Here is a 22,933-nt window from a genome sequence, read left to right on the forward strand (position 1 = left end):
CTTAGACTCCACCCATAAGTTCCTTACGCTATCCCTGATCGGCTCTACCTTCTCCCTAATTATTCCCTTATTCCTCACGTATGAGAAAAATGCTTTTGGATTCTCCCTAATACTTCTTGCCAAGCCTTTTTCGTGCCCCATCATGGCTCGCCTCAGTCCATTTCTGAGCTCCTTTCTAGCAAGCCTGTAATCCTCTGAAGCTGTGTTAGATTCTTGCTTCCTCCATCTTCAGTAAGCTGCCTGCTTCCTTTTGACGAGAAGTGTCTCTGTTCTCGTCATCCAAGGATCCTTAATCTTACCCTTCTTACACGTCTCAGAGGAACAAATTTGTGTATCACTCGCAACAACTGCTCCTTAAGCAGTCTCCACATGCCTGCTGTGCCCTTTCTGTGGAACAATTGCTCCCAGTCTGTACTTCCCAACTCCTGTCTGATAGCATCATAATTTCCTTTTCCCTAATTAAATATCTTCTTTCGGAAACTGCTCCTTTCACTCTCGCAAACTATGCTACATGTGAGGCAGTTGTGATCACTTTCAACAAAGTGCCCTCCCACCGTGAGTTCTGACACCTGTCCTGGCTCGTTGCCGAACACCAAATCCAAAATAACCTCTCCCCTTGTTGGTCTGTCTCCATACTAAGCAAGGAAACCATCTTGAACACACCTGACAAAAATGGCTTCCTCCACACCATCTGCACTTAGGAGGTTCCAGTCGATATTGGAAAAGTTGAAATCGCCCATAACATTAACCCTGCTACTTTTGCATTTTTCTGGAATCTGCCCGCCTATGAGATCTTCAATCTCTCTTCTGCTATTAGATGGTCTGTAGAAAACCCCCAAATGCGGCGACTGTTCCCTTGCTGTTCCTAACTTCCACCCATTCTGACTCAGTAGACAAACCATCCTCAACCACCTTCATTTCTGGAGCTGTGACGGACTCTCTGATAAGCAATGTTACACCCTCTCCTCATTTTTCACCCACCCCGTTCTTTTTTAGATAAGATTAGATTACTTACAGTGTGGAAACAGGCCGTTCGGCCCAGCAAGTCCACACCAACCCTCCACAGAACAACCCACCCAGAACCATTCCCCTACATTTACCCCTTCATCTAACATTACGGGAAATTAAGCATGTGCCAGGTCACCTAATCTGCACATTTTTGAATTATGGAGGGAAGCCGGAAACACACACATGGCGAAAATGTGCAAACTCCACACAGACAGTTCCCTGAGTTGGGAATTGAACCCGGGTCTCTGGCGCTGTGAGGCAGCAGTACTAATCATTGAGACTTTGTGCTTCCCCGAAACATTTTTAAACGTTCTAAACCCTGGAACATCAAGCAACCATCCCTGCCCCTGTGAAACCTACGTCTCCGTTAAGGCCACGATATCGTAGCCCCAAGTACTGATCCATAATCTAAGTTTGTTACTCTTAGATCAGACATTCCTTGCATTAAAGCAGATGCACTTTAACTGATCCCTTTATTTCATCGCGTGAGAAACCTTCCTGATAGATTCAATATATCCTGTCACTGTCCCGTCTGCAACTAACCCCCTCTCAGACTTGTGGTCTTATTCCTACCCCCCTCTGCCAGACGCGTTCTAAACACGCCAGAATCACATGAGCAAACCTCCCAAACAAGCCATTTGTGCTCCTCCAGTTCAGGTGCAACCCGTCCTTCATGTACAGGGCCCACCTTACGCAAAATGTATCCCGATGGTCTAGGTATCTGAAGCCCTCCCTCCTGCACCAGCCTCGCAGGCACGTGTAAAGCTGTATTCGCTGACTGTTCCTCATCTCACCAGCTCGTGACACTGGTAACAAACCTGAGATCACGACTCTACTCGTCCTGCTCTTCAGCTTCCAAACTAACTCTCTATAGTCACTTTTCAGACCCTCAGTCCCTTTCCTGGCTATATCGTTGGTGCCAAATGATCTGGTTTCCACAGCCTTCTGTGGTAAGGAATTCCACAATGTCACTACTCTCTGGCTAAAGACGTTTCACCTTATCCCCGTTCTAATGGGTTTTCCCTTTTCTCTACGCCTGTGTCCTCCTGTCAGTGCCAACGTCCTCCCAATCCAGGTCATTCAGTATTCAGTAAGTTTCAATGTGATTCCCCGCCCCCCCCCCCCCCCCCCGCCACCCATCCTTCTAATCTCCATCGAGTATAAACCCAGTGTTCTCCAATGTTCCTCATGTGTTAAGCTTTTCATTTCTGGTGAACCTTCTCTTGACACACACCAAGGCTAATACCTCCTTCCTGAGGTATGAGGCACAAACTACTGGAAATGTGGTCTGACCAGAGCCTTAGAAAGCCTCAGAATCCCCAGCATTATATCCTACTCCTCTCAAGATGAATGACAACATTGTATCTGCCTTCTTAACTACTGACTCAACCTGTAAGTTTATCTAAGGCAAATCCTGCGCTTGGAATCCCAACTCCCTTTGTTCCTCAGATTTCTGATTTTTTTCCCATTTAGTAAATAGTCCATGCCTGTATTGGTCATACCAAAGTACATGACCTCACACTGCCCCACAATGTATTCCATCTGCTACTCCTTTTCCCACTCTCCTAAACTGTCGAAATCTTTCTGCAGGCTCCCTGCCTCCTCAATATTACATGCATCTCCACCTGTCTTTGCTTCATCTGCAAACGTAGCCAGAATGCCTTCTGTCCCGCCACGCAGATCGTTAACCTATAAAGTGAAATGTTGTGATCTCAACACTGACTCTTGTGGAACACTGCAAGTCACCGGCTGCCATACTGAGAGAGACAATTTTATCCTCAGCAACCTGTAAGAGAGGCAATCTTTTATCCATGCTAGTACCTGTCCTCTGAGAACCATGGGTCCTTATGTCTTATGGTTATATGGTCTTATCTTACTCTGCAGCCTCCTGTGGGGTATCATATCAGAGACCTTCTGGAAGTTCAGATAGGAAACTCTCTATTGTCCAACCCGTCGTTACCTCTTCAAAGAATTCTCATTATTTTGAGAGCAATGTAGGTTCTTGAAATGGGGAGCAATCAGAATGTCAGTGTCATTCCTATAGACAGAGTGGAGATGTTCATTAAATCAGTTTCTGTTCAGCTCAGTAATGTAAAGGAGACTGCATTGTCAGCAGCAATGACAGGAGATTGGATTGAAAGCGTCTAAATGAAATGCTGCTTCACCTGGATGGTGTGTTTCGAGCCTTGGAAAGTGAAGAGGGAAAAGGTGAATGGGCAAACGTTGCAGCTTAACATGGGAAGGTGCCATGGGGGAGTGGGGAAGTGTTCGGAGTCATGGAGCGTGCCACAGAAGGAATGGTCCCTGTGAATTTCTGACAGTGGACGGGAGGGGAAGATGTGTTTGCTGGTGCTGTCCTGCTGGAGGCGGTGGAAGTGGCGGAGGATGATTCAGTGAATGCAGATTCTAGTGCAGAAGGAAGTGTGGACAAGGGAAGATCTATCATTGTTCTGGGAAGGAGGGGAAGGAGTGAGGGCAGAAGTGAGGGAGATGGGACAGACACAGCTGAAAACTCAGTCCATCAGATTTAGGGGATTTCTCGTTTGAGAGAAAATGAGGACATTTAGGAAGCTTCCCACTGGAAGGTGACATAATCGAACAGAAGTGACAGAGCCAGGGAAACTGGGAGAATGGAGTCACCTTCAGCTGATCATGTGTTCAGCCACATATGTAGGTTCCCCCTGAATGATTGAAAAGAGCCAGGCATTTCAAATGCAGATTTATGTCATACATCTGGTCAAATACGGAGTGTGAAAATAGACACAGATGAAGGTCAGCAGATATGTGTGTGGCGGGAGTGGGGTGTCGGGGGGAGGGGTGTGGGAACATTGAAGCAGGTACTGATTAATTACTCTCAGTAATGTTTGGCTCTGGTGAAAAAGAAGATGATATGAAGATGTGAAGATGAACCATCAATGATGCACAAATGCTGTGAAGTATGCTAATCAATCACAAACTAAAGTATTCAGATTGTTGATCTCTAGCGTTGGCCACATTTAGGAAGTTTACATTTGGAACAAGAAGCAGATTGTATAAAACAAAATGCAAAGAAAAAACATTTCAAAACTGGCAAGAAATATGAAAAGAAACTAACCACAAGAGTTTTCCCATATCGAATAAAAAAAACATTTTTGATGTGATGTGACCCTTGGAAGGAAGGCAGGAAAGAATATGTGGGACCCCTGTAGGATTTGACTGGGGAACTGATTTCAGGGACATGCAGAGAAGTTAAAACATTATTTTACATTGTTCCTCGCAGGGGAAGGCACGAAGAGTTTCAATATTATAAACAAAATTGTAGTCAGATGAAAGTTTTGCCCTGTCTCTCATAAAATGAACAAGGCTATTCTCAAACAGAAAAGACCAAATGTAAACAGCTCATCAGCAATTCAGAGCTTGTTTTGATAGAAATGGTTACAGAGTGACTGGTGGCACTGTGCGAAATATTCCATAACTCTCGGGATTACAGGAGTGTTCCAGTGAAACTGGCAAAACTCCAAAGTGGCGCCTGTCTTCAAGAAGAGAGCAAGTCTTCAAGTGTTTAGGTGCTCCCTTTGCTTGATTCGTGGAGCATATTTGAGAGGATTAATGGCCTCATGATGCACTTTCATCCTGAGTGATTTTAAAAAAAGTAAAACTCTGCTCCTTCCTCTGATGCGTTGCATACTGGGGGATAAACATTTTGCTGAAATTGAATTATTTTGAAAATTATTTGGAACATTGTACGAACGACATCAACCAGAGAATTCTAGAAACTGCACTCATAAGAACATTTTCTAACCATGTGGGGGTATTGCGTAGGTGAGAGAGAGAGAGAGAGAGAGAGAGAGAGAGAGAGAGAGAGAGAAGGTGCTGTATTGCAGTGGTAAGAGTGATGGATCCTTATTCTGGGGAAGGCACTAACAGATATGCAATGAGTGTGAGAGAGTAGAGAGAATACGTTGACACTTATCCTGACAGAACGGGGAAGATTATTGATGCTTTTCCTGTATTGCTGGACTTTTCTTCGGACCGCAGATACTGCACTGATCTGGGTGGTGTGCTCAGACCATGGTCTAGGAAGGGAATGGTCCCCCTCTGTACTAGACCATTCACCATGACCTCCGTGCCTCTGTCGTCAAGCTGTGGTATAATTTCCCTTTATCTGCCATGCTCGGGTAAACTGTGCAGGGCAGCTCCAAACTGAGAAAACTCAACCGTGTGCCCATTGGCCTTTTAATGATGGCAGCAGTACCAGGGATCACTGAATATCCAGGGGCATCCGGGCGATGGTGAGCACCTCCAGCCATAATGGGTGGAAAAATCGTGCTGGCGTTGAATGAGAGGGACACCATGAGGTAGGGTGGGTAGTTAATGAGGTGAGTTCGATAAGATAACACCAGGAAACTAGCTCTGCCTCGTGAAGATATTCCTTCTGTCACATTCAATGAAAATGGCACTGAGACAAATTATTGTACGATTCAGCCCAGTGAGTCGAAAACTCTGCTGATCCTACTCCCAGTTACAATGCTGCAGGACAAATGCTTATCCAAAATTCTCAATCGTCATAACTAACACAAATATCCTGCTCACCCCATCATTCCTAGAAACAGTGGCTTATGTTGCAAGAAGCTATCGAAATATTCTCATTTCACAATTTTTAAACCTACCATCAGATCATTCTCTGAATATCTCTCTTAATCTCCCCCTGTCTTTTAACCAAGTACCTCCCAGTTGTTGGTATTTAAACTGATTCCCCCACCATCTCTCTCTCTGGCAGTGAGTTTCACACCCACAGCCCTCCTGTGTCATGCCACACTGGAGATATGGAGCTGGAAATGGAGAGGTGCTGCACATCCTGTCGCTTCAAACATGAACTGCAAGTTTCCCCACGCTGGGGAGTGATCTAACACAGTGTTATACAGCAATTCAGCGATTGGTGCACACAGCTGCATATGCTGGGAAGGTAACCGCTCCACATTAAAAGATAAATTCACTGCTATTTACTGCACAGCTCCCCATGCTGCACAGATATCCAGTCCGTGTGTATAGAACAATGCCTTTTTGTGTTCTGCACAGCGCCCTGTGTTGCACAGATCATTTAGTCGAAATTTATAGATCAGTGCACTGTTGCTCACATAAGTAGTGAACTTGTGAGCTCGAAACAGTGTTCGATCCTGAGCGGATTGCTGAGCAGTACACTAGCCTGGTCTACGCAGCGCTTCATGTTGAGGAGGTACCTCTTCTGGGCTAATACGTGTCTGGGCTGGTTCTGAGAGGTGGATTGGGTAACCGATATAATTCTTGACATGATTATCACTCCTCCAGCTCGGCCCATTCGGCTGGTAAATGTAAGGTGCTGTGTTTGAGATAGAATTTACTTGGTCAAAATATTCGACATTAAGCAAAACGCAATTTATTCGAAGACTCTCGGTAAAAGACAACAAAAGGAAGACGAACTTGCAATAACTTAATTCTGTTCGAAAACTTAGCAGAATAATAGTTTATTTAACTACCATACACTAACTGATCCAATATGGTATCATCCAATAAGCACACAAAGATCAAAAAACAAATGCAGGAAACAGATTGTCTGACATGCAGTTCTCCAATCCAGGAGGAAAGAACATTATAAGACAGTTCAGAGAGAAATCACAGAGAGAGTGTGTAGAACCGGGGAGAGATTTCCTGCCTTCCAACCCTGCTGAGACACCAGCAATAACTGGTGAAAGGTAAAATTAAGAGTCCTGGTTCTGTGAGAGTTTGACCATCACTCCACAGGACCAGGCCGTGGCTGCAAGAACACAAGGAATGGACTGTATCTACACCGTCTATGGCTCTGTAGGTGTCTCTCAAAAATGCCTAAACCCACCTAAGCCGTTAAATGCTGGACAGACAAAAGTCAAAGTTAAGCATAAATAAATAAAACAAAAAGATGCAGCGGGCCTGCCGATCAGACACAGACGGCCTCGGGAGCCCAGCAATTCCTATACTACCAAAACACAGCAGAATAATCGAGCTTGTGAAGTGAAAGAATTATGTCTCTCCCTCACCTCTATGTTTACAACTGGAGATGTGCCATGAGCCCAATAATCATCGATATTAAAATCCCACCCACACCAATTATTGTGATATATCAGAGTTGCCGTGAAATGGGTTAACTTGATGTGTTTGTTCAGTGACTGTGATTAGTATCAGTCTTTCTGGACCCACCTGTGTCACTGGAGGATTTCGCTCTTCCATAATTAGGGACTTCTTTCAACATATTATGCCATAGTATTCGGCGCAGCGTCAACCTCAACAAGATTGGGATCAGCAGCTACAGAGGAAGAGAGAGAAATCAGAATCTGAGGACATTAGAATGGTCCAACAATGGATTTAATTTGAGAATATTATACTAGAATGTTCCAACAATGGATCCGAATCTGAGAACATTAGACTGGAATGTTCCAACAATGGACAGGAGTTTATCCTGGGGTCTTCAATTGCTGGCTCTGGATTGGGCATTGTTAGAGATGCGGATACGAGCCGTACTGATGATTATTCAAGTTGGGTACTACCCCATCCTCGCTATTATTGGTGTTCCTGGTAAGTCTATCTCTGTCAATTCTATAAATGATGCTGAATGTTTTTGCTATTCTAGTTGATTATATTTAACAAAATTCATAAACTTTCAGTCACAAACCCTACTTCCATTTTATGCATTTCCAAACTACTTACTCATAAACATCTGAGAAGTAATAAGAATATTCGGAACCTTGGGCTTCCTTTTTACTGTGAACGGTTTTATGTCTCCATATTCTTTCTGTGCGATCAAGCCTGCTGACACCCCCTTCATAATATCACCAATTTCCAGCTCTGCCTGAGTTATGTTGCTGACTTCGCCATCACCTACCCCTTCGTTAACGAAAGATTTTATGGCTCCAGTTCTCTTCTGACCTCTCTTCCAGTTACAAATAGTTTGACCACAAACTTGTTCTTGTCTCTACAGTTATTTCACAACAGGGACTCTTAAACAGAGTAATAATGTCACTGACTGTGTAAGTCAGAGGCGCAAGTCATGACTCTAAAATCATTGTCTGAAATCCAACCACAGCCGATGACTAAAGTTAAATTCCAATATCAAAAATTGGAATGAAACCTAATTTCACTCATGGCAAGCATAAACCATCAGGATTCATTTTCTTATTTTATTGATAACCTTTGGTAAAGAAGCCTAACATTTTTGCCCTGTCTGAACTAAGTGTCACCTCAGATCCAAAACAATTTAGTTGCCTCCATATTGCCTTGACAAATGGCTGCGTGGTCAAGGGCAGTTGGGATGGACAATAAATACTGCCCTTGCCAGTGATGCTGGCATCCCGCGAAACAACAATATTAAAGGTGAAATAACCATGGAAATGCGGATGCTGGCGATCTGAAATAAAATTGCCCACCGTCTGAAAGAATGTTGGAGAATCTCACCAGGTATGGCAGTCGGTCAGTGAACCTATCAAAACTGAATGCAGCTGAGAAATAATATTATTATATCAGGGATGTAGGAAGGGTGAGTGGGAGGTTTGTGTTGAGTGTGTGATGTCCATCCAGAGAGAGAAAGTGAGAGAGAAAGAGAGAGAGATGGAGAGAGAGAGTGAAAGGAAAAGCAAGCAAAAAATTGCTGATGATGGATTAGAAGGAAAACAGAATGGAAAGTTATTCTACCATTTCCCCTTTTCATATATTCCTGAATATCATATTTATTATGGGATCTCCCTGCTTACCGTGAGTTATTTTCCCTCTATCTCTTGACTCTGAATGTGGTGATCAGCTCCATCAGCAATACTTATAGTCGCTGAAATATAGAGAAACGTAATGTTCCATGGTCAACTATTTATTTGGAGACAGGAACTGTTACTGTGCGACTGTGTGGAGATGTAAGAGCTTTCTCAGCCAGGAAAAGAAACTGAGGAGCTAAAAAATGTATTGCTAGAAAAGCACAGCAGGTCAGGCAGCATCCAAAGATCAGGAGAATTGACGTTTCGGGCATGGCCTTCTTCAGGAATGAGGGAAGTGTGCCAAGCAGGCTAAGATAAAAGGTAGGGAGGAGGGACTTGGGGGAGGGGCGTTGGAAATGCGAGAGGTGGAAAGAGGTTAAAGTGAGGGAGATAGGCCGGAGTGGGAGTCGGGGCGGAGAGGTCAGGAAGAAAATTGCAGGTCAGGAAAGTGGTGCTGGGTACTAGGATTGGCATTGAGACAAGGTGGGGGTGAGGGAAATGAGGAAGCTGGAGACATCTGAATTCATCACTTGTGGTTGGAGGGTTCGTAGGCGGAAGATGAGGCGCTCTTCCTCCTCATTCCTGAAGAAGGACTCATGCCCGAAACGTCGATTCTCCAGATCTTTGGATGCTGCCTCACCTGCTGTGCTTTTCCAGCAATACATTTTTTCAGCTCTGATCTCCAGTATCTGCAGTCCTCACTGTCTCCTAGAGAAACTGAGGAGACCGAGGCATTTTCAGTAATGAATGGATGCATTGTAGGTGTGGGGAATTGACTTGCTGCTGTCATCTGGAAAGTCAGTGGAGTCTCTGTGGATGGTGTTCTCAGGATAGTGATGTCAGCTACTGGGTTCATTCAGGGAGCCTCGATGGTCTGGGAACCCCACTCTGGATACTGCATTTACAGTGTGTCTGGGTCCATGATGAACAACTGAGGCTGAGACTACAAAGAAGGGAAGCTGTATAAACAGGGAGGAGCAAGACACTATATTTTCCTCTCTAGGATTTCCAGGAAGATTTGTCTAAGCTGCAGCCATTCAGGTGTAAAGTGTAAAACCAGCTTGTCTCAAAACTGAGGTGGTCACTGAGCTGTATCCCCTCCTTCAGTATAACCTGTGTTCTCACACCAGTAGCAGGACTGCGCTGACACTCACGATGAATTAAACTGGATTGATTCTGGAACTTTTGAGGCAGCAGTGGGTAATATATCCACCATCTCTGAAGTGCAGTCCTCCAATGTATTCACGAGTTGACTGAAACCGTCTGCCTGCTGAGAGAAATGCGTTGGTTCCATCTCCGCAGGGGAAGGTACAGAAACTACTTTCCACAAATATTAGGGAACAGAGGGACTGGTAAAAATTGGAAACTGCAGGAAATCAGAATTAATGTTATTGAAAATCTAATTGAATTGAAGTTTCATGAGTTGCTGCATCTGATGAGTTCCATCAACAAACTAGTGAAATAATTACTGATTATTGTTCAAAGCTAATTAGAATCTGGAAAGGATCCTGCAGACTGGACAGCAGCAATTGTCAACCTAAATATTTAAAACAGGATGGAGAGGGAAAACAGAAAACTAAATAATTTGATGTCAGCTGTGAGAAAAAAATATTGGAACCTTTTATAAGGAACGTGACGACTAGACACTTGGAGAATAATGATATGATTTGGTACATTCGGCCTAGATTCAGGAAAGGGAAATGATCTTTGATAAACCTGTTTGTGGAGATTGTCTATTGTGACATCGAAAGTTGAGAACCAATGGGATTGGAGTATTTGTATTTTTAGAAGACGCTTGACATGTCTGAATACAGGTGAATGGGGAATGTTAGAGTCCATGGGTGGGTAGGGGTGGAATATATACCACATGGAATAAAATTTGAGTAACGGAGATACGAGAAGAGTAGCGTTTTTCTCTGGACTGAAGGATTGATGGGTGGCAGCAGGATGAGTGTTTGAGCAATAGCTGTTCACAAGGTATAACAATTATTCAGATGTGAAAAACAAATGTACATTTATATTTATTAAATGGTAGAGAGGTTGGCGAGTGCTTTTGTTGAAAAAGACCTGGATGTCCTTGGTCATAAGTCACTGACAGAATTCATACAGGGGCAGGAAGTAAATGATATGTGGCTCTTCAGGCAAAATGATTGAAGTACAAAAGTTAGAATATCTTTCCCACTGATCGTGTTTTGTTGAGATAGTATTTGGTGCTTTGTGTAAAGGTTTATCTTTATCTCTTTGTCACCGAGACAGTGCAAAGGAGTTTGACCAGACTAAACACGAGCATGATGTTACCATGAGGAGAGAGTGCAGTAACGATGTGCTTAATCTGTAGCGCTGTGAGAGAATAAGAAGTTGAAGCTTGATGGGTATGGACAGCAACTCATTATGTCCCAAACAGCTGAATGCGGTGACAATGTCATACTTTTCATTGAATGTTTAATTCAAGACAGTTTACATGCATCTGCAGAACCCTCACGCCAATTGACAGCGAGGTGCAGGCTCTGAATGAACTCTGAACACTTTAATGCACAGTTACGGTGTGACACTGCATTGAGTGTCATTTTGTACACAATCCTGTCAGCAGCCAAAATACCATCATTCTGAAACAGTTAGTTATTCCCTAACATTTCCGACCTCCATGGAGACCATGGGACTGCCTTCTTGGAGATGGAAGATAACTTGGAGAATGGCTAAAAAATGTTGGCTTCATTCCGACTGCCAGAAAACCCATGTTAAAGTAACATATATGTGCCATGAGTAATTAAGCCATGTGGATCAATTTGGAGCAGTCTGCCTGCGCAGCCCCTGCTCCATTTGTTTGTGATGTTGGAGCATCTCTGACACTTTCCTGTTCCTGTGTTAGTGGCTTGAAAAGCTTAATTGCCTCTTCCTGTTCCTTTGTAAGTGACTCCGGGTATGAAATGGTTCTTTCTGATCCCATGTACATGACATGTGGGAGAGAGCAGACTCACACCTTGCTGTGCAACAGGCAGGAGGGACTGAAAGTGCTATCTTTCTTTTGCTCAGTAGTTTTGATGGGATGAATGGCTTCCCCACATTCTCGTGAAACCAGATTGAGCTGCTGAATGAACCTGTCCTTTTATTGTGGAATTGTACTGTGCTGTTACATAATGTTACTCAGACTTTAACAACACAGTCTTGAATGTTGTTCGAGTCTTGCTATACATGGTCACAGATTGTTTCAAGAGCTGAAGAGGGACAACCTGTCCTGAAAATTTTGTAGACTTCAGTGAATGCCCCCTCTTCTGCTGGCAAAGTGAAGCAGTAGCTAACACTGCTGCCTCACAGCATCAGGGTCCCAGGTTCGATTCGAGCTTTGGGCAACTGTCTGTGTGGAGTTTGCACATTCCCCACTTGTCTGCATGAGTTTCCTTCGGGTGCTCTGGTTTCCTCTCACATTCCAAAGATGTGCACGCAGGGTGAATTGGCCATTCTAAATTGTCCATCATGTTAGGTGCATTAGTCAGACGGAAATGTGTTTGGGTGGGTTACTCTTCGGAGGGTCAGTGTGGACTGGTTGGGCCGAAGTGCCTGTTTCCACATTGTAGGGAATCTAATCTGCTCCGTTTGGACTCAATGGGATGGAATAGCCTTATTCCACACTGTAGGGATTCTATGATGACAAACTGGAGATGCCTGAGCTGAGGAAGCTACGCTGAGGATCTCCTGCAGATGTGCCCCACGGCTATGATGATTGATGCCCACCAATGATAATCATCTTCCCTTGTGCCGTGAATGACTCGAAGCAGTGTAGAGGTCATAATTAATTCTCAGTAAGTGTGATTTTGTTCAGGTTCCTTGATGCCATCCTCAGTCAAATACTGCCTTGAGTTCAGGGTCAGTCTCTCTTACCTGAGCCCCTGCGTTACCTCTTTTGTTCATATCAATTGGTCATGGTGCAGAAGCAGAGAAGGTTTTCTTCAAACAGAGGGTAGTCCATGACAGGAACTCTCTTACACAGAGATCTAGGGGAGCTAGATCACTGAAAGGGACCAGTGGTGTCCCGCTGGGATCAGTTCAGTGACCTCTGCTCTCTGTTATTTTCAAAAATGACTTGGATGTGGGTGTTGAAGAGTTGGCTAGTAAGTTTGCCAATGACACAAAGGTGGTTGGAGTGGTACAGAATGTGGAGGGCTATTGTAGGTTGCAATGGGACATCGGCAGGATGCAGAGCTGGGCTGAGAAGTGGCACATGGCGTTCAAACTGAAGTAATTCACTTTGCAAGCTGGAATGTGAACGCAGAATAGATGGTTAAAGGCAGGATTCTTGGCAGTGTGGAGAAACAGAGGGGTCCTGGTGTCCGTGTCCACAGATCCCTCAAAGCTGCCACCCAAGTTGATCGGGTTGTTAAGAAGGCGTATGGTATGTTGGCTTTCAGTTGCAGGGGGATTGAGTTTAAGAGCCGCGAGGTTATGCTGCAGAGGGAATATTGTGTTCAGTTCTGGTCTCCTCATTATAGGAAGGATAATGAAGCTTTTGAGAGTGTAAAGAGGGGATTTACCAGGATGCTGCCTGAACTAGAAGTCTTACGAAGAAACCGTGAGGGAGTGAGGGCTTTACTCATTGGAGGAAAAATAGATGAAAGGTGACTTGATAGAGGTGTACAAGATGATGAGAGGCAGATAGAGAGTGAATAGCAAGAGACATTTTCCCATGGCAGAAATGTCTATCACTAGGTGGCATAATTTTAAGGTAATTGGAGGAAGTTTTATTGAGATATCAGAGGTAGATTCTTGGTGGGTGTGTTGAATGCACGACCATCAGTGGTAGTAGAGTCAAATACGTGAGGGAAACTTAAGACACTCTTGGATAGGCACATGGAACAAAGAGAACGGAAGCATGTAGGTTAGAATAGGACAAACAACACAACGTCGAGGGATGAAGGTCCTAACTGCGTGCATTCATTTCGAACCTTGAGCTCAAAATCTGCATGAATTCATGTAAAACTCCATTATCTCACTTTTTAGCTTAGAATCAATCTAAACATCATGGCATAGTCAGAGAACACAGGGGGCCAACACCTTCAACATTATATCTTGCTATCAACATTGTTCACAGCTCACCTGAGAATGCAACTTTTTTTTAAAAAAGTTTTTGTGATTTACACATGAAAGTAGTGAAACTATCATGGTATTCTAACAGATGAAAGGCTTAACAGACAATCAATTTTTCCATGTATAATTTCAGTTACATCACACTGTAAGTTTTTGCTATAAATTCTGCGTTACGATCGAGGCCTCCACTATCACCTGATGAAGGAGCGATGCTCCAAAAGCTAGTGTGCTTCCTATTAAACCTGTTGCACCATAACCTGGTGCTATGTGATTTCTAACTTTGTACACCCCAGTCGAACACCGCCATCTCCAAATCAGTACTGTTCTTTGTTCTGTGTTCTATGGAAGTGCTCAAGAAGACTTGGACATTAAGAAGATTTGAGACTTGGATCAGGTCAGCCTTGATCTTAGTGAAGGGCAAGGCAGGCTTGGGACGTGAATGACCTGCCCCTGTTTCTGATGCTCTCCCATTCTGTTATTGGAAAGTTAGTATGTGTTATTTTCCTGGAAGGTCTTTTATGGAATGTTGCAATCAGGGAGACCCGTGGAGTTTGTGAGCCATCACTGGGTGAGATTTGGGGGCTGTATTCACAGTGAATCTGGGTCTACAACATGATCAACAAATGAAGCACAAGATTCAGAGAGGGGAAGATTTGTAAAGAGAAATGAGCAACCTCTTCCATATCCAGCCTGGGTCTTCCAATTACATTTTCCAAATCTCCCAAACCGAGTGGGACAGTCTCCAGGGACGGAACTGATTCCTCTATTTCTGTGCACCATGCTATAACAATAAGTGGATTCTAACTGCTCCTGTCTAGCAGGTTAGAGTGGTTGAATGGAACACAGAAACATGGGACTGAGGAGCAGGAGTGGGTCATTAGAGAATTTGAGCCTTCTCCATCAGACATTAAGATTGTGGCTGATCAGATTGTGGTCTCAGCCTCATCGTCCTGTCTGTGTCCCATTATCCGTGACTCACTTTTCTATCAAATCTTCAACTAACTCAGCTGTGAATACTTGTAATCAGAGAGGCACCACAAACTTCCGGGGAAGAGAATTCCCATTCGAATGACCCTTTTAGAATTCTTCCTCATCCCGCTGTGAGAATAAGATAATCATACAGCGTTGAAAAAGATCCTTTTGTCCAATTTGTCCATGCCAATCAGGCATCTTAATCAGATCTCGTCCCAATTGCCAGCATTTGGCCCACATCACATGATCCATTCCTATTTATGTACCTATCCAGTTACATTGTAAATATGTAATTGTACTCGCTTTCACTACCTTCTCTGACAGTACACCAACCAGCCTCTGTATGTAAAGGTTTCCCCTCAGGTCCCTTCTAAGTCTTTGCCCTGTCACCTTCACACTATGCCATCTAGTTCTGGATGGCCCTACACTGGGAAAAAGATCTTGCCCATTCAGACTATCCATGCCTCTCAGGACTTTATTAAACCTCTGTCATGTCACCATTCAGTCTCTGACAGTCCAGGGGAAAAAGCCTCATCCTGTTCATCATCTCCCTGTAGCTCAAACCCTCAGGTTCCAGAAAAACTTTGTAAATCTTTTCTGCACCCTTTCAAGCTTAACAAGAGTCAACTGATATGTACGCAGTATTCTTAAAGTGGCCTCACCTACGTCCTGTACAAGCGCAACACGTTACTCCAACACATATTCTCAATGTTCTGAACAATTAAGGCAAGCATGTCAACCATGTTTCTCACTACTCTACCGACCTAAACTCCACTTACAAGGAACTATGAATCTTCACCCGTAGGTCTCTTTGTTAAGCAACATTTCCCAGGGCACTACCCCGCTTTAACTTAACAAAATGTAAAACCTCACAAATATCTAAATTAGATTAGATTAGATTACTTACAGTGTGGAAACAGGCCCTTCGGCCCAACAAGTCCACACCGCCCCGCCGAAGCGTACCCACCCATACCCCTACATTTACCCCTTACCTAACACTACGGGCAATTTAGCATGGCCAATTCACCTGACCTGCACATCTTTGGAGTGTGGAAGGAAACCGGAGCACCCGGAGGAAACCCACGCAGACACGGGGAGAATGTGCAAACTCCACACAGTCAGTCACCTGAGGCAGGAATTGAACCCGGGTCTCCAGCGCTGTGAGGCAGCAGTGCTAACCACTGTGCCACCGTGCCGCCCACAAATTAAACTCCATCTGCCAGTCCTTGGCTCATTGATGTTCAAGGGTCCCGTTATATTCTGAGATAATCTTCTTCACTGTCCACTGAACCAATTTGGTGATGTTATCTGTAAAATTACTAACCATGCCTCCGGTAATCACATCAAAGTTTTTTATATCCGTGATGAAAAGCAGTGAGCTTAGCACTGATTCTTTCAGAACACCGCTGGCCATCAGTTTGGAAAACAATCCATTACCTTCAATCCAATTTTGTATCCAATTGGTTAGCTTTTCCTAGATTACATATAACATAATTTTAATAATCTGTCTACGATGGGGAACCTTATTAAATGCCTTGCTGAAGTTTGCGTAAAAATTGTACACCACAGTGTATTCTTCAATCTTCTTTGTCATCTCTTCATAATACTCAATCACATTAATGAGACATGATTTCCATCACACAATTCCATTTTGACTATCCCTATTCATTCCTTGTCTTTCTAAATAAATGCAAATCCTATCCCTCAGAATCCCCTCCAAGGAACTCCTCGTCTCTGACGTTGGCTGATTGAGTCGATAACTCCCTGTGTTGTTTTGGCTCACTTCTCCCTTTTCTAGCCCTACTCCTCCACTGTCCACAAAAAATAATTATAACCATGTTGCTGATATGGCCAATGATATAGTTCTCAGAGTGTGTCAGGGTCAGTGTTAGGAACAAGGGAGGCAGATTTCTTTAATCTACTAAAACAACATGTCTATGATCAAAACAATCTATGATGGAAAGAGGAATGACGAGAGGATATTGCAAATATGTACAGGGATATTTCCCTTTGAAAAATACTGAGAAACACACACACACACACACACACACACACACAGACACACACACGCACAGACAGACAGACAGACACACACACACACACACACACACACACACACATGCGCACACACATACGAATTGTTGATAACAAACTGAAAAGCAAAATATCTGCAAAGTTAACTTGAAAGAACATTGTCCAAATATGATTCGAACTTATGACGGAAGGAAAAATGAGAGTTTGACCCAAATGCTGTTCTATTTGTACAGTCATCAAGTCCTACAGCATGGAAAGAGCCAGATATACCCTTTGGCCCACACTCGACCATGCTGACCCAAATATCCAACCACACTAACCTCATTTCCGAGCATTTGGCCCATAGCATTCTCGACCTTTCCTGTCCATATACGTGCCCAAATGCCATTTAAATATCGTTAATATAAATGCTTCAACTCCTTCCGTTGGCAGCTTTGTGTGCCACTCTCTGTGTAAAACAGTTTCCATTAGTTTCCCTTTTATTCTTTCCCCTCTCACCTTAAACTGATGCTGTCCCCTCCTTGATTCCCCAACTCTAGGAAAATAAGGTTGGGTCCATTCACCCTAACCATGTAAACTTATATAAGACCCCTCTCCTGTGCTCTAAAGAAAAAAGTCCTCGCTTGTCCAACCTCTCCCTATAATTCATACTGTTGGGTCCTGGTAACATTTATGTAAATTCCGTCTGCACACATTCCAAATTCAAAACATCCTTCCGATCGCAAAATGACTAAACTGAACAAAACACTATAAGTGCAGCCTCACCAACATCCTGTATAACTGCAACATAACTTCCCAACTGCTCTGCTCCATGTCCTGACCAATGCTTGCTAGTGTGGCAAAAGCCTTCTTCACTACCATGTCTAACTATGCCCCCACTTTCAGAGAACGGTGGACCTAAACTCCATGGTCCCTCTGCTCAACGACACTCCTTAAGGTCCTACCAATCACCATGAAACTCCTACCTTGATCTAACGTTGCCAAAATATTTCTCAGTCCATTTCTCCAGTTTGATCAAGGTCCTGCTGCAATTTCTGATGTACTTTCTCACTGTCCACGATACTATCTATTTTAGTCATGATTCGGAGATGCCGGTGTTGGACTGGGGTGTACAAAGTTAAAAATCACACAACACCAGGTTATAGTCCAACAGGTTTAATTGGAAGCACACCAGCTTTCGGAGCGACGCTCCTTCATCAGGTGATTGTCAATCATCTGATGAAGGAGAGTAGCTCCTAAATCGAGTGTGCTTCCAATTAAACCTGTTGGACTATAACCTGGTGTTGTGTGATTTTTAACCTATCTTAGTGTCATCTTCAAGTTTCCTAACCTTGTACATGCCTTGTACATGCCTTGTACATTCGCAAGAATATCATTGATACAGATAACAAACAGCACCGGGCCCAGCAGAGACCCCTGAGGCACTTCATGTGTCACAGGCCTCCAGTCCGAGAGCATCCTTCCACTATTAACCTCTGCTTAGTACCATCAAGCCAATTGTGTGTCCAATTTGCCAGCTCCCTCTGGATTCCATGCGATTCTAACCTTCCAGACCAGCCTATCAATGGCAAACCTTGTCAAAGGCCTTCCTGAAAACCACACAGTCTACCGCCCTACCCTCATCAACATTCCTGGTCAATTCATCAATGAACTCAAACAAATTTGAGAGGCATGATCTCCCACTCACAAAGCCATGCAATCTTTCCAGTCTAAAAACAACTATTAATAATAATCATTAAAATTAATAATATAAAAGTAATAAATAAAAATAATATGACACTTTCAGTGGAGAATAAATTATTCATGATATGTGATATTGGAACGTGCATCATGGGTGAAGGGCAGAATAGATTTTGTCCCTGTGTCATTGAACTGTGTTGAGAAAAAGCAAGGGTGACATGGTAGTTTAGTGGCTAGTACTGATGCCTCATAGTGCCATGGATCCGGGTTTGGTTCCAGCTTCCGGTGACTCTCTGTGTGGAGTTTGCACATTCTCACTGTGTTTGTGTGTGTTTCCTCTGGGTGCTCCATTTTCCTTCCACAATCCAAAGATCTATAGTTCAGGTGAATCGGCCATGCTAAGTTACCCATAGTGTTATGTGCATTCGTCAGGGGTAATATAGGGTAAGGGAATGGGACTGGGTGGGTTACTGTTTGGAGGGTTGGTGTGGTCTTGTTGTGACAGATGGCCTGTTTCCATACTGTCGGGAATCTTTCAAAAAAACTATTTCTAAACAAACCTTATCTTTCCAAATTCATGCATATCTCATCCCTCAGAGCCTTCTCAAGTTGCCTACATACCCCAGATGTTAGACTTCCTGGTCTATCGATCCCAGATGTTTCTTTGCTTCCCTTTTTGAATAATGGCACAACATTTGCTAATCTCCAATATTCTGGAACCTAACCTGTCGCTAACGATGATGCAAAAATATCAACCAGCGTCCCCGTAGTTTCTTTTGTAACCTCTTGCAGTATTCTTGGATGCATCTGTTTAGGACCAGGAGATTTCTCCACCTTCATACATTCTAATGCATCCAACACATCTTCTCCTGTGATATTGACTCACCCCAAGATAACACTACGACTTTTGTTAAACTCCCAAGTTTGATGTATTTCTCCACGGTAAAGACAGAGGAGAAATATTCATTAAGAATCTCGCAAATCTCCTACGGTTCTAGACATGCATGTCCACTTTGGGACTTGAGGGATCATATTCTCATTTAGTTATTCCTTTTACTTTAATATACTTAAAGAACCTCTTTGGATTCACCCTAATCTTCTCAGACAAAGCTATCTTGTGCCCCCTTTTCGCCCTCCTGATTTCCATCTTCAGTAAACTCCTCTATCCCCTGTATACCTCCAGGTATTCCCTCGATCCCAGCTGCCTGGACCTGAGCCACGCCTCCTTTTTGCTGGTCAAAGCCTCATTATCTCCTGACATGCGAGGTTCCCTCTTCCTACCAACCTTGCCTTTTACCCTCACAGTAACATATAGACCTTGAACTGTAGACATTTCACTTTTAAAGGCCTCCCACGTGCAGGAGATCCTTTCACCTGCAAACAAACTCCTCCAACCAACCCCTACAAGCTCCTGTCTAATTCCATCAAAATTCGCCTTGCCCCAAGTTTGAACTTGAACATGTGGACCAGTTTTGTCCTTCTCCATTACTATTTAAAAATTAATAGAACTATGTTCACTGGTCCTAGAGGGCGCCCCCACTGTCACCTCAGTCACCTGTCCTGCCGTCGATCTTAGAGTTGGTCACGTTTTGTCCCTTCCCGATTTGCACCCTCTACTTACTGCTTGAGGAAACTATTCTGAACACACTTAATAGATACACCCCATCACAGTTCTTAATTCTATGTCATTCCCAGACTATGTTAGGAAAATTAAAATCTCCTACTAATGCAATCCTATTGGCCCTGCAAGTCTCCGGAGTCTGTCTACATACTTTTTCTCCCCTAATTCCTCGTTTATTATTTGGGGGCCTATAGTACAACTCAAATTCTATCAGCATTCCCTTCTTATTAATTAGCTCCCCAGACAAATCCTCTCAGGATGATTCATCAGTTATTTTATTTCTGTTTACTGCTGTGTAACTCGCCTTGATCAAAAATGAAACTCCCCGTCCCTCTTTCCATCATATCTGTCCCGTATAAAACACCTGTACCCTGGTACTTTAAGCTGCCGGTACTGTCCCTCCCTTAGCCATGTTTGAGTAATGGTTAATATCCCAGTCCCACGCACCAATCCATGCCCTGAGTTCATCGGCCTTACCTGTCAGCCATCTTGCATTGAAACAGTTGCAATTTAATCCAACAGGCATTCCTTGCTCCCTGTCATTGTCTAGCCTGACCCGTCTCTTCATTTTACTGTTTCTAATTACTGTATCTCCTTCTAGCCTCGCACTTCCCTCCCTGCTGTTGAGGATCCCACCACTCCCCAAGCCCAGCCAATCTAGTTGAAACCCTCCCTTGCAGCAGTTGCAAACATGCCTGCCAGGATATTGGTCCCCTTCCAGCTCAGGTAAAACCTGTCCTTCCTGAACACGTCACCTTGCCCCACAAAAGATCCCAATAATCCAAAAATCTCTGCCCCTGCACCAATTCTTTAGCCACCCCTTCATCTGCCATATCATCCTATTCTTACCCTCACTAGCACGGAGAACTGGAAGTAAACTGGATATTAGCACTGTCTTTTAACCTTTTCCCTAGCTCTCCACAATCACTCTGCAGGATGTCATCACTATTTCTACCTGTGTCATTCTGTCCTTTGTACTAATGAGCACAATGACTTCTGGCTGCTTCCCCCAACTCTCCCCCTCAACCCCCGGTGAGAACGTTCTGCAGCCACTCTGATACATACTGGACCCTGGGCATGTGGGAGGCTACACACCATTCCAGATTCCCATTTGCAGCCACAGAATCCCCTGTCTGTTCCCCTCACTGTCGAGTCGAATAATTACTTCTGTTGTTATTCTGCTTGCACAGCCTTCTGACAATGGGATTTCTTCATGAAACAGTTGAATTTTGCTGAATTGCTTTGCTTCATGCAATGGGGAGATTCCAATGAATCCTCATCAGGAATCCTCCATTAGTGGGAAAGACGACTGGGCTTTTTTTCACTCCCACACATTGCTGTGATGAGCGACTGGGAAACAGAAAAGGAGCAATAGAATGTTTCTCCCCAGATAGGCTACATTTTCCATCTGTAAGTTAAATCAGTAACGTTATCAGTCCCACACTGGAATCTGTGAGCTCTTCTTGAACATTGTCTGAACTATATGACTCCATCACATTCTCGACTCCAGGTCAGTGCATTATTGCAGTATCAATTCATTAACAATAAATGTTTCTACTTGTTTTGAAGATGTGTTACTATGTGCTTGCATAATGTAAAAATAAGTGTTTCATGTCTTCACAATATCTGTGTTAAAATGAATATTCTTAAACATATACAGTAATTGCTGAAAAAACTCAGCTTGACTGTCAGCATGTAGGAAGAGAATTCACAGTTCAATTTTACTGTCAAATGACCTTTCCTTTGAAACTTATCTATTCTTAAATTATTTCCCCAGTTTTATTCTCCCACACAATGAGAAATATCCATCCGGTATCCACCAACTACACTCTTCTCAAGATCTTATGTGGCCATAAAACATCCCTCATTCTCAGGCCGAACTGTTAATTCTTCATAACATAATGCCTTCATTACAAGAATGAGTAAAGAGAAACATCTTTGAGACGTTTCGAAAGCAATTTTGTTTTTTTTCAGTTTAGGCTGTTATAACTACACATAATACAACAGATGTAATCTCAGCAATGCCCTGTACTGATGCAAAAAACATCGCTAAGATCATACCCAACACCCCTTGCACGAAATAGGATTACGACATTTACCTTCCAAATCTCTCTGTACCACTGAGTTCTGCATTCTCCTTGTATTTAAATAAATTTCTGCTGTTTCGTCTTTTCCACAAAACAGAAAATTTCCATCACATATATATTGCACTGTTTTTTTCTGCTGAAGATTTGCTCACAGCCATTCTCTGTCTGTATGCCATTGCTTGTTGCAATTCCCTCCACCAGTCTGTGTCCCATTGCAGATGTTCTGCACTCCCACTGTCTGCATCCCATTGCAGAAGCACTGCCCTCCTCCGTCTGTATCCCATTGCTGATGCTCTGCCTCCCCGTCTGGATCCAAAAGCAGACCCTCTGCCCTCACCCATCAGTATACCATTGCAGACGCTCTGCCCTCCCCATCTGTATCACATTGCAGACGCTCTGCCTCCTCCTGCCCGTATCCCATTGCAGACGCTCTGCCCTCCCCCTGTCTGTATCCCATTGCAGACGATCTCCCCTTCCCGTCTGTATCCCATTACACACGCACTGCCTTCAGTTGTCTATATCACATTGTAGATGCTCTCCCCTTCCCTGTCTTTATCCCATTGCAGACTCCCTGCCCTCCCCGTCTATATCACACAGCAGACGCTCTGCCCTTCCCCTGTCTGGATCCGATTGCAGATGCTTTGCCCTCCCCGTCTGTATCCCACTGCAGACGCTATGCCTCCCCTGTCTGTATACCACTGTAGACTCTCTGCCCT

The sequence above is a fragment of the Chiloscyllium punctatum genome, chromosome 33 (genome assembly GCF_047496795.1).
Source record: "Chiloscyllium punctatum isolate Juve2018m chromosome 33, sChiPun1.3, whole genome shotgun sequence".
In the NCBI taxonomy this organism is placed as follows: domain Eukaryota; kingdom Metazoa; phylum Chordata; class Chondrichthyes; order Orectolobiformes; family Hemiscylliidae; genus Chiloscyllium; species Chiloscyllium punctatum.